Genomic DNA, 16800 nt, shown 5'->3' with positions numbered 1-16800 from the left:
AAGAGATTTTTTGTTGAAGGTACGTAGGTATGTACACAAAACAACTCTCTTTTCTATTTCCTCTGTTTCTGTTTCTGTCTCTCTCACTCTTGTACCCACAGCTACTGTGTTAAGACCCAAGATGGAAAAGCCACAGTTAACTCCCCAGCATACAACAGTAACAGCATTTCATGTATATTAATGAAGATTCATTAAACATCTTTCACTGTGACTGAGCAAAACAGTGTTTGAAACCCATAAGTTATTTAGAGAGACAGAGTAATACAGAAATAAACACAACAACAATCTGAACAAGCCAAGGGCAACAGAGATTTTTCACTTCCTTTCTGCTAGCATCTGTAATGAAGAGAATGTATCAGAAGTCTCATCAGGTTCTACATGCTGACTGTGAATAGGATACTCTCGAGTACTTTTTTATCGTTTAATTGTGTTTAGTGTTATTGTTGCTAATACCCACTTAGAAGCACAGAATTAAAATGTTTTTTTTGTTACCACTATCATATTTTTCTGTTTGCCAGACTGATTATTTAGTCTTCATTTCTAATGGGACTTGAAAGGAATATGACGTGCAATTTGTTTGTGCACAAGCTTTTTCCTCGGTGTCTCAATTGAGCATTGCCCAAGGTGGTTTGGTAGTTAACTTTCACTCCCTCTGCTGGCTCTCAGGCATCAGAGCAGAAGATATTGTTTTGTTTAGGTCCTACAAAAATAAAATGTGTTTACTATTGATTTTATATAAATATAATGGTAGCATTTAAAGTAAATTCCTGACACATTAAAACAGATCTGTGTATACACTGTGTTTGTGTATTTTGCAAGTTCTTTGAATCTTTTGGTCTCCCTTTTTTGGGCCTTCCAATTCACTCTTCAGTGGTCCTAAACAACCATGTGGACAGCCAAAGTCTAGCAGCCCAACAGTCAACCTTTAACGCAGAATCATGGAGTAAAACATCCCGAGTTGGAAGGGACCCACAAGGATCATTGAGTCCAACTTAATAATCCACAAAGCTCCATAAAGAACCACCCAAAAAGCAGACCACATGTATGAGAGCACTGTCCATACGCTCCTTGAACCCCATCAGGCTCGGTGCCGCGAGTACGTCCCCGGGGAGCCTGTCCCAGTGCCCGAGTATCCTCTCGGTGCCGAACCTTTTCCTAACACCCAGCCTGACCCTCCCCTGCCCCAGCTCCATGCCATTCCCTCCGGTCCTGTCGGTGTCGCCAGAGAGCAGAGCTCAGCGCCCGCCCCTCTAGTCCCCTCATGACGAAGCTGCAGGCTGCCATGAGGCCTCCCCTCAGCCGCCTCTTCCTTCGGATGAGCAAACGAAGGAACCTCAGCCACTCCTTGTGCATCTTGTCCTCCAGACCCTTCACCACCTTCGTAACCCTCCCTTAGGCACTAATTGGTTTATGCCCTTCTTATATTGTGGCACCAAAACTGTATAGAGTGCTCAAGGTGAGACTGTACCAGGCAGAGCAGGGTGGGACGATCCCTTCCCTTGACCGGCTGGGAGTGCTGTGCCTGAGGCCCCCCAGGGCATGGTTGGCCCTTTTGGATGCCAGGGCACACTGCTGACTGTTTTTCAACTTGCCATCAGCAGAAACCCCCAGGTCCATGAGCCAGCAATGGGCCCTTGGGGCCAAGAAGGCCAACAGCCTGGGGTGCAGTGGGAAGAGTGCTGCCAGCAGGGCCAGGGAGGGGATCCTGCCTCTGCCCCTCTGCTCAGCACTGGGGAGGCTGCACCCAGAGCGCTGCGTCCAGTTCTGGGCTCCCCAGCACGAGAGGGCCATGGAGCTGCTGGAGCGAGTCCAGCTGAGATGAGGGGGCTGCTGCATCTGTCCTGCGAGGGGAGGCTGGGAGAGCTGGGCCTGCTCAGCTTGGAGGAGAGAAGACTGAGAGGGGATCTCATCAATATGTACAAATATCACAAGGGAGGGTGTCAAGAGGCTGGGGCAAGACTCCTTTTGGTGGTGCCCAGCGACAGGACAAGATGCAACGGGCACAAACTGGGACACAGGAAGTTCCAGCTGAATATGAGTGGACGTTTGGTTACCATGAGGGTGACAGAACACTGGAACTGGCCACATTATACCCATTCTCTGCACATTCCTCCTGACATTACGTATCAGTGCAGTTTGGAACAATCTGAGAGATTTACTCCCTAGATATCTGAAGTAGGAAACAGGGCCTACAGCAGTTTTATGCATTGGAAGTAGAAATCTTTGCTGTAGAAATCTCTCTGTATCAGGTGTCAAAGCACACAAAAGAGCCTTTGATTCTTTTCAAACATTGACTCAGATTCTGATATTCTCGACTTCTCTATCAAATCACAGTAGTCCTCACTACAGTACTCTGGATTTTACCTGGACTATGTAAAACGAGCACCAAATAATGCTTAGGAGGTGCCATTTGGTAGAAAGTCTTGCCTGCCAACCATACCTGAACAAAGATTTCCTACAGCTCAGCATAAGGTCCCAATTCATTTGACTTTCTTCACATACTGGATGTCAAACTGTCGAACACAGTTTTTATCAGAATAATTTGCAAACATTCACTGGATAATTCTTGATCTGCTGGCAAGTCTCGTTGGACAGTTCATACGTACAGTTCAGGCTGGGCTCCTTTGTTACACGGATCAGATATTTTCCCATTCTTCTTCTGGCAGCAGTGATTCGAAGTAATGCGCAGACCTTGTAAACGCCCACCTACGGAGATCTACGTTTCCTACTTATCTCCCTTTCCCAGTTTGTGTGTAAGAAGCAGAGCACTTGTTGATCTCAAAGAGAAATTTTAAGTATTAATTAAAGCTATTTAAAAACAATCCTTGAAAGGGGCTGCACGAGTATGAAATACTATTATGTGCCATAGGCTGAAATAGGAAACAAATCCAGGCAATTACAAGAACTAGAGAGAGAAGAGACTGCCTAGTCCTTAATCCTCATCAGTGCAGCAATTACGGTATTCTACGAATGTTATTCGGTCTTAGTCAGTGACTGTATCTCTGTCATATTTCTTAGAAATGGGCTCCTCTGTACGCTGACTCATTCTCAAGAACAAATTTCATCATCTCATTTTACCTCTAGAAGTTACACTCTTTTGTATCATCTTTAATGGTTTTTCCCTAGGGTTTTATGCTGCATGTTCTGCATGTTTTGCACACCATTTGAGACCTTCGGAAACATTTTAGGTTATCAGGCCATTTCCCTCTTACATTTCTCTTCCAAGCTCTACATAAAAAACTCTTCTGATTTGCCTTCACGAATCAAATGTCCAGGTGTTTCATCCTTTGAGCTGATGCTGATAAGAATTTACCCACGTTAAGGAGGAGATCGGTGACACCCACCGTGGCTGCACTGAGGGCAGATTGTGCCTAACAAATTTGGTGGCCTTCTACAATGGGGTTACTGCACTGGTGGATAGAGGAAGAGCAACTGACAACATCTGTCTGGACTTGTGCAAAGTATTTCACGCTGTCCCTCATGCTATCCTTGTCTCTAAATTGAAGAGACAAGGATTTGATGGATGGACCACTCGATGGGTAAGGAATCGGCTGGATGGTCGTACTCAAAGAGTTGTGGTCAACAGCTCAATGTCCTGGTGGAGATCAGCAACGAGTCGTGCTCCTCAGGGCTCAGGATTGGGACCAGCGCTGTTTAACATCTTTGTTGGTGACATGGACAGTGAGATCGAGCGCACCCTCTGCAAGTTTGCCAATGACATCAAGCTGTGCAGTGTGGTCAACTTGCTGCAGGGAAGGGATGCCATCCAGAGGGACCTGGGCAGGCTTGAGAGGTGGGCCGCTGCAACCTCATGGGGTTCAACAAGGCCAAATGCAAGGTCCCACATCTGGGCCGGCGCAATCCCAAGCACAAATCCAGGCTGGGCAGAGAATGGATTGAGAGCAGCCCAGAGGAGAAGGACCAAGGTGTGTTGGTTGACAAGAAGCTCCACATGAGCCAGCTATGTGTGCTTGCAGCCCAGAAAGCCAACCATATCCTGGGCTGGACCAAAAGCAGCGTGGCCAGCAGGGCGAGGGAGGTGATTCTCCCCCTCTGCTCTGCTCTCGTGAGACCCCACCTGGAGCCCTGCGTCCAGCTCTGGGGCCCCCACCACAAGAAGGACAGGGACCTGTTGGAGGGAGTCCAGAGGAGGCCACACGCATTATCAAAGGGCTGGAGCACCCCTCCTAGGAAGACAGGCTGAGGGAGTTGGGGTTGTTCAGCCTGCAGAAGAGAAGGCTCCGGGGAGACCCTATAGAGGCCTTCCAGTGCCTAAAGGGGGCTACAAGAAAGCAGAAGACGGACTCTTTTATCAGGGGGTGCAGTGATAGGACAAGGTGTAATGGCTTTAAGCTAATAGAGGTGGCTTTTGAATATCTTCAAAGAAGGAGAGTGCTCAGCCTCTCTGGGCAACCTGTTCCAGTGCTCTGTCCAACCCAAACCATTCCATGTTTCTATGATTCGATGCTGAGCAGTTGCTTGAACACACCACCTGCTGAATCAATGGTTTCAGAACACCTGTAACAGGGAACAGAGCAACAGGGATTTTTCAGAGAAGGTCATGTCCTTTTAATGCTTACACCCAGTTGATGTACGCTGTGTTATGTTGTTGCTTTTGCATCCTGATTTGGGTTATCAGCTTGGAAATCAGGAAGCATACTGGATCATGGGTCTTATGTTGCAGCACATGAAAGTAATGCAGAAGAAGGAAAGGTTCTTCCATGAGCACGTCCTCCAATGTTCTGCTGAGGTTTGAGAAGATGCAGAAAAAGGGACTGGGGGCTTCTTATGTAACCATTGGCATAGAAGAGTGATTTCGTGATTTGTCTTTGAAACATCCGTAAATGGAAAGAAAGTGTCACACAGTGTCATAGTGTGTCCTAGAGAGTCACAAAGTGTTAGAGAGTCAGAGTATCCCAGGTCTCAAGGCGAGAGTCCCCCATAAACGCCATTGCTAGCAGCACCCACAGGCACTGCTGTCAGCTCTCTTTTGAGTCAGACTGAGACATTGTCTGTGGAACAGTCACGGCTTTTATTTTTCTTTTAATTGTAGCCTATGTAAGCCCTGCTAGTGGTGCTGAGAGGGACCAGAAACGTGCTGGGGCCGGAGAGCTACTGGAGAACGTACTGCAGGTGAGGACGGCCTATTGTGATGTCCCCAGCGATGGACTGGGACTTCCCGGAGGCGATGTCCCCTACTGGGGGGTGGCGATGTGCCCAGCTGGTGGGCGGCGATGTGCCCGGCATCTGTCTGTGACATCCTACTGATGCGCTGGAATGTCTCCAGGCGATGGTTTACGACTGCGTGGCCCTCACGGCTTAAATCTGGGCACAGCGGCTCAGCCCAGCGGTTTGTGCCTCCCCTCTATCCGAGCATGTTTGCGAGGACTGGAGCGAGGACTAAGGCGTGCCTTGGGTCTGGAACGTGCTCACGTCTCCAGAGCCACTTCTCGTTTTCTCCCAGCCCTGTTCCCAACAGGCAGCTGGGACATCCAGGAGGAGCACCTGCAGCAGCAGAGGTGAGTTGCATGTGGACACCTGGCACTGGCAGCAGGAGGTTCCTCCTGGAGGGACCCTCCCCAGGCCAGAGGATGACCATGACCCCTCTCTTCCTCTTCCAGAGTGACACCCGCTGCTGCAGCTCCTGTACCTGGGAGGATATTGTCACCTGCTGTTCCTCCCAGCCCACCGCAGCTGGTGGTAAGCATGGCCGCGGCACTGGACACCCGCTGCCCCATATGCCTGGACACCTGGGGCCGCGCCGCGTTCACCATGCCGTGCTGCCACCAGTTTGGCTATCCATGCATCCGGCGGTGGGTGGACAGCAAGCCCCAGTGCCCCCTCTGTAAGCAGAGAATAACATCTATAGTGCACTCGGTGCAGGCTGATGATGAGTTCGAGGAGCTCGTCATCAGCCCGTCGGCAGTGGCATCAGCCGACAGCCCGCCTGTCCAGGCACCCAGCCCTCTGGTTGGCGGCCTCCCCGCGGACACCTGGGGCCAACTTTTCTGGTGGCACCCTGCTCTCCTCCGGCCCCTGCTCTCCTGGGTGCGCCGGGAGCTGAGGCGCATCTTCGGGGCAAGGCGTTCTCAGGCACTGATCCTGGAGAACGCCATCATGGAGAGCCTGCACCTCTTTGGGCTTGAGGAAGAGCTCCTAGTCCAGCTGGTGGAGCTCGACCTCAGCCACCACGCGGCGACATTTGTGAGTCAGCTCTTGGAAGGTGCCGTGCAACGGTGCAGCAGGGAGGCCCACCGCCTGCTGGGACTGAACGTTCCACCTGCAGCCCAGCAACGGGAGGCCAGCCCCGGACCACGACCATCCGGTCACGGAGCGGTGGCTCCTCCACCTGTCCCAGCCACCTCTCCCCAGCCCGCCAGCTCCAGCGGGGATGAGGTGCCCGCAAGTTCCAGAGACGGCATTCGAGGGACTCCCAGCCGCCCTCACTCCCCCCCTGCTGCGGTCACCAGCGAGCAGGCAGCACCTCCAGAGGAGCTGCAGGAGGCTGCACCAGGTCCCTCCAGCACCAGGCGGGGCACGGGCTGCCCACCTGGGGGGACCCAGCGAGCCACCAAGAGGAAGAACAGCTCCTCACAGGCCTCCGCACCAACAAAGAAGAGGCCACCCCGCCGGCAGTAGAGGACCTACTAAGACCAGGGCCGGACAGCAGCTGGGGGACATGCCCACCCAAAAGGACCCAAACGTCAGCAGGGTCCTATTCCACCACACAGAGTACAAATAAAATCATAAAATCACAGAAAACGTGTCAGTGTTGCAAACAGCACAGTGGTCATTGCCATCCCCACCCCTGCTGCTTTCTCCTCTCTTTCCTGATGCCCTGCCCACTCTTAGTACAAACTTGGCTAATTTTCCTTAGGCCAATGGTATTTACAGTTTTACAGGCCGACGGTAGCCTGGGGTGCAGTGGGAAGAGTGTTGCCAGCAGGGCCAGGGAGGGGATCCTGCCTCTGCCCCTCTGCTCAGCACTGGGGAGGCTGCATCCAGAGCGCTGCGTCCAGTTCTGGGCTCCCCAGCACGAGAGGGACATGGAGCTGCTGGAGCGAGTCCAGCTGAGATGAGGGGGCTGCTGCATCTGTCCTGCGAGGGGAGGCTGGGAGAGCTGGGCCTGCTCAGCTTGGAGGAGAGAAGACTGAGAGGGGATCTCATCAATATGTACAAATATCACAAGGGAGGGTGTCAAGAGGCTGAGGACAGACTCCTTTTGGTGGTGCCCAGCAACAGGACAAGTGGCAACGGGCACAAACTGAGACACAGGAAGTTCCAGATGGATATGAGAGGGCATTTGGTTACCGTGAGGGTGACAGAGCACTGGAACTGGCTGCCTAGAGAAGCCATGGAGTCTCCTTCTCTGGAGATATTCAAAACCCACTTGGATGTTATCCAGTGCAACATGCTCCGGTTGAGCCTGCTGGGCAGGGGGGTTGGACCAGGTGATCTCCAGAGGTTGCTTCCAACATCAGCCATGCTGTGATTCTGTGATCCCTTTCCACGGGTCTGATCTCCAGCCTCGTGTCCCCACATCTGTACATACAGACAGGGTTGCGCTGTCCTAGGTGCAGAATCTGGCACTTGCTCTTGTTAAACTTCACGTGGCTGGATATTGCCCAGCCCTATAATCTGTTAAGATCTCTCTGCAAGGCCTCTCTGTCCTCAAGGGAGTCAACAGCTTCTCCTAATTTAGTATCATCTGAAAACTTACTCAGTGTGCATTCGACTCCCACATCTAGATCATATATAAAAACATTAAAGAGAATGGGCCCTAAAATTGAGAGCCCTGGGAAACCTCACTGGTGACTGGCCACCCATATTCATTGCCAGTCTCAAGTTTAATGTCAGAGTGGGCATCTTAATCAGAACTTAACTAAAGAAAGAATATATTTGACATAGTTATCAGCCAAGACTATGAAGATCTTTTGGAGAAAATCAGCAAAGATTTTTAAATAAGTGTGAAATGTGGACAATGGGCAAACTAACAGCAGGTAGAAGCAGTAGACCAATTAATCCCCTGAACAAGAAGGGGAGCTCAAATTGAAAGATTCAGTTATGCACACCTACAAAAATGTGTTGCCAACAGCAAACATTATTCCTGATGATAATACCAGGAACCCTTAGCCCATCATCCACGGCTTTTTTTTTTTTTCTGTTCTCTAATATCTGTGGAATTAGTGCATATAGAAACAAGGGTACTCTCAACCACTTTGCAGCATTATGGAAAAACAACCTCACTATCCGCATCTAAAATACAAAGGTCTTTTTCAACCTTACAGCTGGCCTTTCTGCTCTTCCATCATCAGAGTTGACACAGCTGACAAGTTTATCTATCTTAACAGTACTCTCCCTACCTCAGCAGTAATTGCTGACAAGTATCTCTGCTTTCAAAACAAGCTGAATACTCGGTTTTCTGCAAAATCATGTCTGGAGCAATCACAGGATCACTCACCCTGAATCTGTGTTTGAAGAGTCTGGTTTTATTTCTGCTCTCCTTCATGGTCCTCCGCAGAACTCCCGTCTCTGACGGTGAAGCCTGTTCCCCCAGTGCTGCCTGCGCACGAGTCTGGGAATCTGCTGACGAGACTGTGCAAGAAGCATTGAACTTCCATCTCACAGCAGGATCTCACCTTGTACTGAAACTTTCCTAAAACCTTATAGATGCTGAAAGCCCTCCTCAGAATTTGTCAGGTCAGTACCAGTAACACCACTAAAAAGACTTCACATCAAGAGATGTGAACAGAAATCTATTACAATATTCTCTCAGTACCTATGGCAAAATGCAGACAACCTGGTGGCTAACAGAGAGAATAGAAAGCTGAAAAAGAATCAATTAGCACCTTCTTGACACTTAAAATTCACATCTGTTCCTCCTAGGTGGTCTGTTTCCAAATGGCAGTATGCAGAGATTGTGAAAGTAAAAATTGTTTAGTCTCATTGAAAGCGCGATCACTGCCAGCTACAACAATCAATAATAACAGAAAAGCTTCCAGTAGCTACGAAAGCTGAGTGCCACAAAGAGCTGCCTAGAGACAAAGGTTATGATAATGACAAATAGACCTAATGCATTCTGTTCAGAGCAAAGCGAAATCCAAGCCTGACACATACACATTTTTAAGAATGGCATGAAGCATTACTGAAAGATTACAAAGAGTCACCAAATGAAAAATAATTATAAGGAGACCGTTAATATTAAAAATGTTTTTTCAGCTGTAAAGGTGATACCATCAGAAGTCAGCCTTCCTCAGGATTTCTGAGCTTTTTCTGAGAAAGTCTAGAAAATATTTTGAGCTTGAAGAAAACAAACATCATTTGACTACAGGTCTCTCAATAATATTCCGAGAGAGATATCTTCAGAGAACACCTACGTGCATCCAGGAATTGTCCCTGTTGTTGTTCCCTGTGTTGAGCGGCTTTATGAGAGACATGCATGCAGTGAGATGTGGTTTAGAGATGTCATTAACATTTCTAATACTAGTGTCACCTGGCAGGCCAGTGTCCCCTGCCTGCAGTGGCTGCTCCTGCAAGGTGACCTTCTGCTCTTGTGAAGTGGAAGTAACATGATCTCTGCGAAAATGCACAGCACAGCTGAGAAAGTCATTAGAGTGCTAGAACTGCAACTACCAAGAGTTGAAGAGCTTTTCGTTTAATATATTAAATGAAGCCTCCTTGAGGTAAAAAAAATACAAAAAATTAAACTATCTCCCAGATGAACCAAATGTCACATGGGACTCTATGGGTATGTAAACAGGTAGAAAGTGCCTATCATTTCTTTGGGCCAAACATAGACCCAAAGGTCATATATTCGTCAGACCCTAAGGTCTATGACACTGACAAGCATGCATTAAGAAAAAATTGTGCCTGAAAGGAAGTGCGATTAAATGCACTGCTGCTTTACACAAGTGTGGAGTGCAACCTGAATTAGCTGGCATATTCTGGCAGTCTAATGCATTTGTATGGGTGATGTTCCACTGAAGACTACTGTCAGACTTCCATGTATTGGCATAAATGCTGGGAAAGTCGTACTCAGCATTTACCTTGGCTCCACAGGATCCATACAGAAGCGTGTGCCAATATGGGAACAGGCCAAATTTGTAATCTAAGCAGTTTAGAAACAGCCCTTTCTAGATTTCAGTCATTTTAATCTCATTGAACTGTACTTTGAATGTACTTGAACTGTTTCCACCTTGGAGTAAGAACTCCTTCTGCATCTAACTGCACAGATACACAGGAGTAAGAACGACACATAAGGATAAATTTTTCAAGCCTTTTCCTACTCTGTCTATAGCAGATGGATAGAGTTGGGGCATAACATATTATGCACCACCACAATAAACCCAGGACTTTACCCAAAGGTATAACCTAGTCTAAAATCTGCATTTTGATCCCCTACTCTTTCAGCTGTCCTCTCAGTTGCCTGCCGCAGTTGGAAACTTTGTGGACTCTGGGACACAGGCTTTATGTTCTCCAGAATTCTGCAGTTTTCTGCAACTAAATTGAACGTGTATGAACTGAGGGATCCTCCTGCGTCTCTTTAATGAAACAAGTCATAAACCATGGTCCCTGTGAAGACCCAGGACGCCAGTCTCAAGTCTTTTTTTACTATACAGTGTAGAGCCCACTGAGAAGATAAGATGTGGACAGCTGAGAAAGACCTTCTCAGTTCCATTTTGTATTTGTATTGTATCATTCCAAACACTGCATGTCACAGCTTCATCCTAGCAGAATTAACTCTAACGAGGAAGAGATTTCAGTTAATTATTCTGCTTTTTCAATACTTGATTTGTGCTGAAAATAAAGTTAGAGACATTGAATGTATGGATTTTTCTGTTATAGGTAAGAAACATAGCTGGAACACTCAGCAAAACCATAAGCCCCACAAATCAGAAACCAGAAACAGGACTGCAGTGCCTAACAGCAGGTCTGGCCAATAATTTCAGTGGAAAAACAAATTTGCAAGGATCAAATTACAGTGTAAAAAAAAAATCCAAATCCACATTTTCAGACTAGCCACTCCATCCTGCACTCTTAATTTGAATTCTTCTAGACTTCATAATTATTGTAATAGACACTTTTTTTTAAGACTCACAACAGAACAATAAAGGGTTAACAGGCAAAGATTTAAGGGCCTACCTAAGTAACCAGGGGAACATTGGATTTCCCAACCTGAGAGAAAATTTAAAGCATGGATTACTTCCTGAAATCTGCTCAAAATAAAATAAAAATAGCAGTAATTTTGATGAAAAAAAAAGTAAAAAAAAAAAGTGTTGTTTCTTCCCAGTGATCCTTGAAGAGCAGAGCAGTGCAGTGGAAGGGAAGGGAAGCCAGCACTTGGCTTGTAGTGCATTAGTGCTCTATCACCTCTACTGCCAAAGCGAACCATTACTTACTAAAAGTGCTCTCTAGACAGGCCCCTACTGGGACAGCGTACCCATCACTTTCTGAAGGGTAGTTTGGAGGATTCCTCCCTTTTTGTTGGACAGTCCCCTGGGTTTCTAAGCCTCATGCATTATGGATAGGATCTTAATGGAGACTGGCTGCATAAGCACTGCTTGCTGAGCCTCTCAGCTCAAGACAGCCATTGCTGCTCTGTGCTTTCCACTTTCTTTCCATCTTCTGTATGCCAATTAGGCTCTAATTTGATTTCTGTTCTATCTGTATGAACCCCATTAAAACCCAATTCTGCTTATTACCAACAGCTTTCTTTAAATGAAACTACTTTCCCTCTAAGGATTCTCCCAGATTCAGAGGCAAATCAATCCGCAATTACCCAATGTGTTGCCAGCCCATGCCACTTGGACTGTACCCCTGCTTTGCATTAAAAGCGAGCCTCCAGCTCACCGCCACCTCCTTGGCACTTTGCAACCTGCCACGATGCCGTCCATCTTTGCCTTGCCAGATCAATAACGACAATTCTTGTACGTAAATACCCTCAAATTACTTCTCTCTACAGTAACACAACGCCGGCGTATTCTCTGTAGTACTGGCCACACAGACATTAGCTCTAATGGTGGTCTCTGCAAATGCACCAATGATTTAACTTCTGAGGGAAAAGAAACTTGCTTATAAAATATTTGTCAGTATCAATAGGCAATTAATATCAAATAGCCTCTTAATGAAGAGTCTCCCAGATTATAATGAAGCTTTGTAGCTGTGTCCTAATGTTCTTTAGCTAAGAAACTTGGGATATTATAAACATTATGGAATCTCACTGTTGCTACAGACATAGAGGAATATGAGTGGGTGCGTGTCTTCTCTTAACAGAAAAGAAAGGGGCAGAACAGAAATAATTTTCTTTCAGAACACAAATAACCACAGTTTTGTATGACTCCTTGGAAAAGAAATAGCTTCAAGAGGGTGCACTGAGGCTCTCTTCGTCATATCTTTTCCCTGTGAAAATAAATAGCTGTTAAAAACAGGAAGCTGGTGTTTTGAAAATTGTATCAGTGTAGCTTGATAATAGACAACAAAATTTTCTACCGTCCACGAACAGATGATCTACTCCTTCCTCTTTTCTGGTTAGCCTTCCCTGTTCTTTACTTCAAGTAGATATGAAAACTCTATTAAAAGGTTGTACATTTCTACAAACAATTGCTAACAGAAGGTACTTCAGATTTGGGGAAGATTTTACAATGACAGAACTGTCTTTAAAATCAGGGAGGTTTGAGTAATACTTGAACTCCAGTACATTGATGCTGAGGTTGTTTCAAAAGACAATGAGGACTGATGTCGACATGAGGTTTTCTCTCCCCAGGAAGGCTCTACTGAGAGAATGCTGATTCCCTAACACCTTCCCATGTTGAAGCTGGAAGAACCAGGGGCTTCACAGAATGAGCTCGGATGGAAGTGGTTTTGCTGACATATTACCTGCTGACGGGTGTGTTTTATTCATAATATTCTTGTCACAAGTAAAGTAGGTGCGGAAAAAGCATAATGTGGTATTTTCCTTTTCCTTTCTAGTTCTCACCTGAAGGTTTCTACAAGGAGAGATTTCCCTTGTAATCATCCCCATATAAGGCCAGCAGTTGAAACATTCCAGGCTGTTATGTACAAATGATATCTAGTTTTTCCTGATAGCTGCTCTGATTTTTTGTCTGGAACTTATCCAAGAAGAAGGAACAGAGTCAGACTAAAATTACTAAGAAGCCACAACAGAGATATAGAAAGTAATTAAAACTTATTTCATATCTAGAAGCAGTGAACTCTTCAGAGCAAGAATATATCTGGCTATTTTAAGAATTGTAGCAGGCCTTTGTTGAGCTGTACAAATGAGTAGCACTTATATATACAACAGATAATAATAAATATAATGATATTTTATAATGTATGCACATAAAATGGTAGCATGATAAACTGCAAAAACTGGCAATAAATCCTATTTTTCATTCAACCCTTGCCACCTCACCTGTGCTCTGTATGCTAACTCTCTTCTTCAAGGATTTATCCTATTCCAGAATCTAGAAACAGTTTGAAAAACAGCTGCTGCTTCAAATATAGAATGTGAAAAGCTGCCAGAAGAGTGGTTTCCTTTCTTTTTTTTTTTTATCTTCCTCTAGTTACACAGGTTCAAAGTGTAAGATGCATAGCAGTCACTCTTGCATTTATGTTAAACTTAAAGGTCTGTTGCCCTAGTCTACCAGGGCTGGAAATGGATGCTGTAAACCAGCTGGCCCACTGGTGTCAAGTTTGGGGAAAGGTGTAAATCCTGAGAAAGGAGAAACAAAGCAATCACAAAGCACTTCCTTTTAGCTGTTGGTTCTAGCTAAACAAAACTTCCTGCTCGCATAATGTTGCAGAAACACAGGACTGCTGCTTTTTTCCACTTATGAACAACAAAACTTGGTTTTAACTGTGGCTTCAGCCTCTGGGCATCAGAAAAGTTCATCTGAGTTCAAAACAGGGTAGGAAGCTGTATTTACTGTTGGGAAATCCTGGGTAGAAATACACTGTTTGTGTGCTCTGTAACGCATACACACAGAGCTTAATATATCTGGGACATGTAAAACTTTCTCTGCAGCTTGCTGGAAGCAGTACCCACTGCTCCGGCCAGGCTGCTGGACTGCTCAAAATCCAGGATAAAATCCTCAAATACCATCCAAGTAATATATTTTTGGAAAAAAAAAAAAAAAGACATAGCCAAGATGATACACATACGTGATTGTTCTGAGATGAGGAGGTAATACTCTAGGTACTCTTCAGCTTAGGCAAGGTCAACTAAATGAGTCCGAGTTTCCCTAGAGTCACTGATTTTTTTTTCTTATTTCTCTTCACTGACCATCATCACTGCTTCTTTCTTAAATCTTTTGACAGTTAAAGACCTTATATCCTCATGGATACGTATGGCACAGACTTCCTACTATAATAGTATAGCTCCCTGGGTGAGTGTTTTTACACTGGAACAAACATATCCACACGGTGAGATATGCTGGAAGAGCCAGAGCAAAAGAATTACACCCCTGGGGGCAGGTAGGCCTGTGGAAGTTTCTGTGTGGACAAGGCCAGGAAGAGAGACTGGCTTCATCACCCGGCCTAATAAAAACACAGTTAACTCAGTCTTCTCTCTATAGCTGGTAGCAAAGGAAGTCTTTATGTGTTAACTTCTTAAAAACTTTCAGACGCATAATGTCTGCCTGGACTACACCAACAAACACCACCACAGAGTCAACCAAGTTCTAATGAAATCTAAAATACCAGTTTCTACATCTGATGGATTTTTAGGTAACATCCTTACGATCAAACACAATGGTACATTTAAAATATGCAAATAAACATACATTTTAGTACCTCTGTGCACTATTGCCTGGCACTGTGGATGAGTCACCTCAGAATGAGGAGGCTGCAGAAGAGAAGGGTTGGATAGCACAGTTTGTTGGAGAGCACAGCACGGCTTGGGAAGTTCTGTAGGCACAAAAGGCAAACAGTAATGTCAAGCAGATGGCTAAAAACAGGAACCAAATGAGAAAGAAAAAAAAAAGAAAAAAAAGTTGCTTGAGCAACACACACACACATTTATAAGGTCTCACCGGCAAACCAGGACAATGACTCTTTGTACAAGGGAAATATATTACACAACATAAAGCCATATCACTCGCCACACAAAGCTGCATTAAATGAATTCACTGATTAATAAATCAGACATCAAGAACTACAAAAGATTGTCCAGGAACTCTTAATGCTGTATCCTTCAGCTGTGCACATAAATGACATACTATTGTTTCAAGTGGTCAGAATCATATCATATGTAAATATCATAAGCCCTTTATAGCAAAGAGCCTATGCAGATTCTTTTTTTAGCATAAATGGTAAGAGACTTTGCTTTTGGAACAGGACAGTTCAAATTCTATCTCCAGTTAACCACAAAGCCCCAAGTGACTATAAAATGCAGTAGTGACATCTGTACAGTTTCAGAGGCCACAGATTGTTTCCATATTCTAATTACTACATCTCATTACAATGAAGAAAAATCACTTCTTTTTTTGAGTCGCAGATGTGAAAGGAAGATCTTGTGGTTAAAGGATTCACAGAACTCAGAGGCCTACATTTTTTCTCTTTCCAACTAAATTGCAGACTTCCAGCACAATAACACTCACTTTCTTCCACTGAGTCTTGGAAGATTTAACGCATCCGTGTTCACTAAGTGTTTTGATGTCCTCATTTAAGTGACTCATATGATCACTACATACTTAAAATACCTTGCATGCAAAATTTTGATTATCACAGATCAGAAAGTTTGGAAAGAAGAGATAATTCTTTATGGACAATTTTCTTGTCTTAATTTTGTTTTTAGAACACTAGACAATTAGGGGATACTATACAATAGTTGAATTTCTCAAAACATAGTCTGTGATTAAATCATTGTTATGTGAAAAAAGCCTGTAAAAGATAGTGTTCAATTCACGTAGTACTGCTGACCTTTTAGCTTTTCTAAGGATCCAAGACACAGGTCAACCAGAAACACTGGTTCAACCAGAAAAGAAACACCGCTGCTATGATCAACTGCACCCCGATGTTGTTTTCAACCCAGTGCCACGCACTACTAATGTAATTGTATTTAAATTTAAGGCAGCAATTGGCTGGATGGGTGATATTGTCAGCAATCCACAATTCTTCACCAGCTTTTATAGACTGCAGCATCTTCTTTGGAAACTCTGAGTTTCATGTGAATGCTTGAGCAACAGCTGGCATGATAAGGCATGCATACTTGTGTCCAAAAATATGCACTCTGGGTGCGGTGCGAGGAACAAGGTCAAGGGACATGAGCCTTCAGGCCTAGGTCCTAGCTGGAGAGCTCGCATGGTGCAGGAGCACTTACCTGGTGAGGCACAGTAGGGCAGCACTCTTTTAAAAGGGGTTTTCAGGACACATGAATGGAAGTCACCAACAGACTGCTAAAGAATTTAATGAGATTTATGCAGAAAGAGGCTTTTAATGGCACAAAAAATCACCGAGCTTGAATCTCCTACTGAAGCTCTAGAGCCAGAATACCTAAAAGGCTATGAAAAAGAAACTCGTGATTTTTTGTGAAACACAAGCAAATTGATTCAGAGGACACTCCTCTAACCTAGAAAACTTGTCCCATGAAGCAAGGTAGCTCTGCAGACCTGCAGAAGGTCCTGTGAGCCACTGTCTGGAAATATAGGTATTTTCCTGTTCCAAAAATGCAGACTCACCGTGTCGTGGTGGGGGGATCCCCAAAGTGTGAGTTACCTGAATAGAGATGTCATTTTTCACCTAAGTAGCATGCCTAACTTGTTTTTGTTGGCAAGAGATGCAAAATCAGAACTCTGGGGT

At 45.2% G+C, this 16800-nt stretch overlaps 1 long non-coding RNA gene across 2 annotated transcripts in view; it reads right to left on the bottom strand.

The window, feature by feature from the left end:
- Positions 1-7132: 7132 nt before the first annotated feature.
- Positions 7133-16800, bottom strand: part of LOC121079654 — a 58198-nt gene continuing 48530 nt past the window's right edge. The window contains exons 3-4 of one of the 2 annotated variants that reach the window (XR_005825128.1): positions 14784-14907; positions 7133-8595 (exon numbers count right to left, since the gene is read on the bottom strand). This is a non-coding gene — a long non-coding RNA (uncharacterized LOC121079654). The remainder of the gene's footprint in view (positions 8596-14783; positions 14908-16800) is intronic. The other variant, XR_005825127.1, reaches the window with a different exon arrangement.

The sequence above is a fragment of the Cygnus olor genome, chromosome 17 (assembly GCF_009769625.2).
Source record: "Cygnus olor isolate bCygOlo1 chromosome 17, bCygOlo1.pri.v2, whole genome shotgun sequence".
Taxonomy (NCBI): domain Eukaryota; kingdom Metazoa; phylum Chordata; class Aves; order Anseriformes; family Anatidae; genus Cygnus; species Cygnus olor.
The sequence above is the reverse complement of the archived record's forward strand: the minus strand, read 5'-3'. Positions and strand labels throughout refer to the sequence as shown.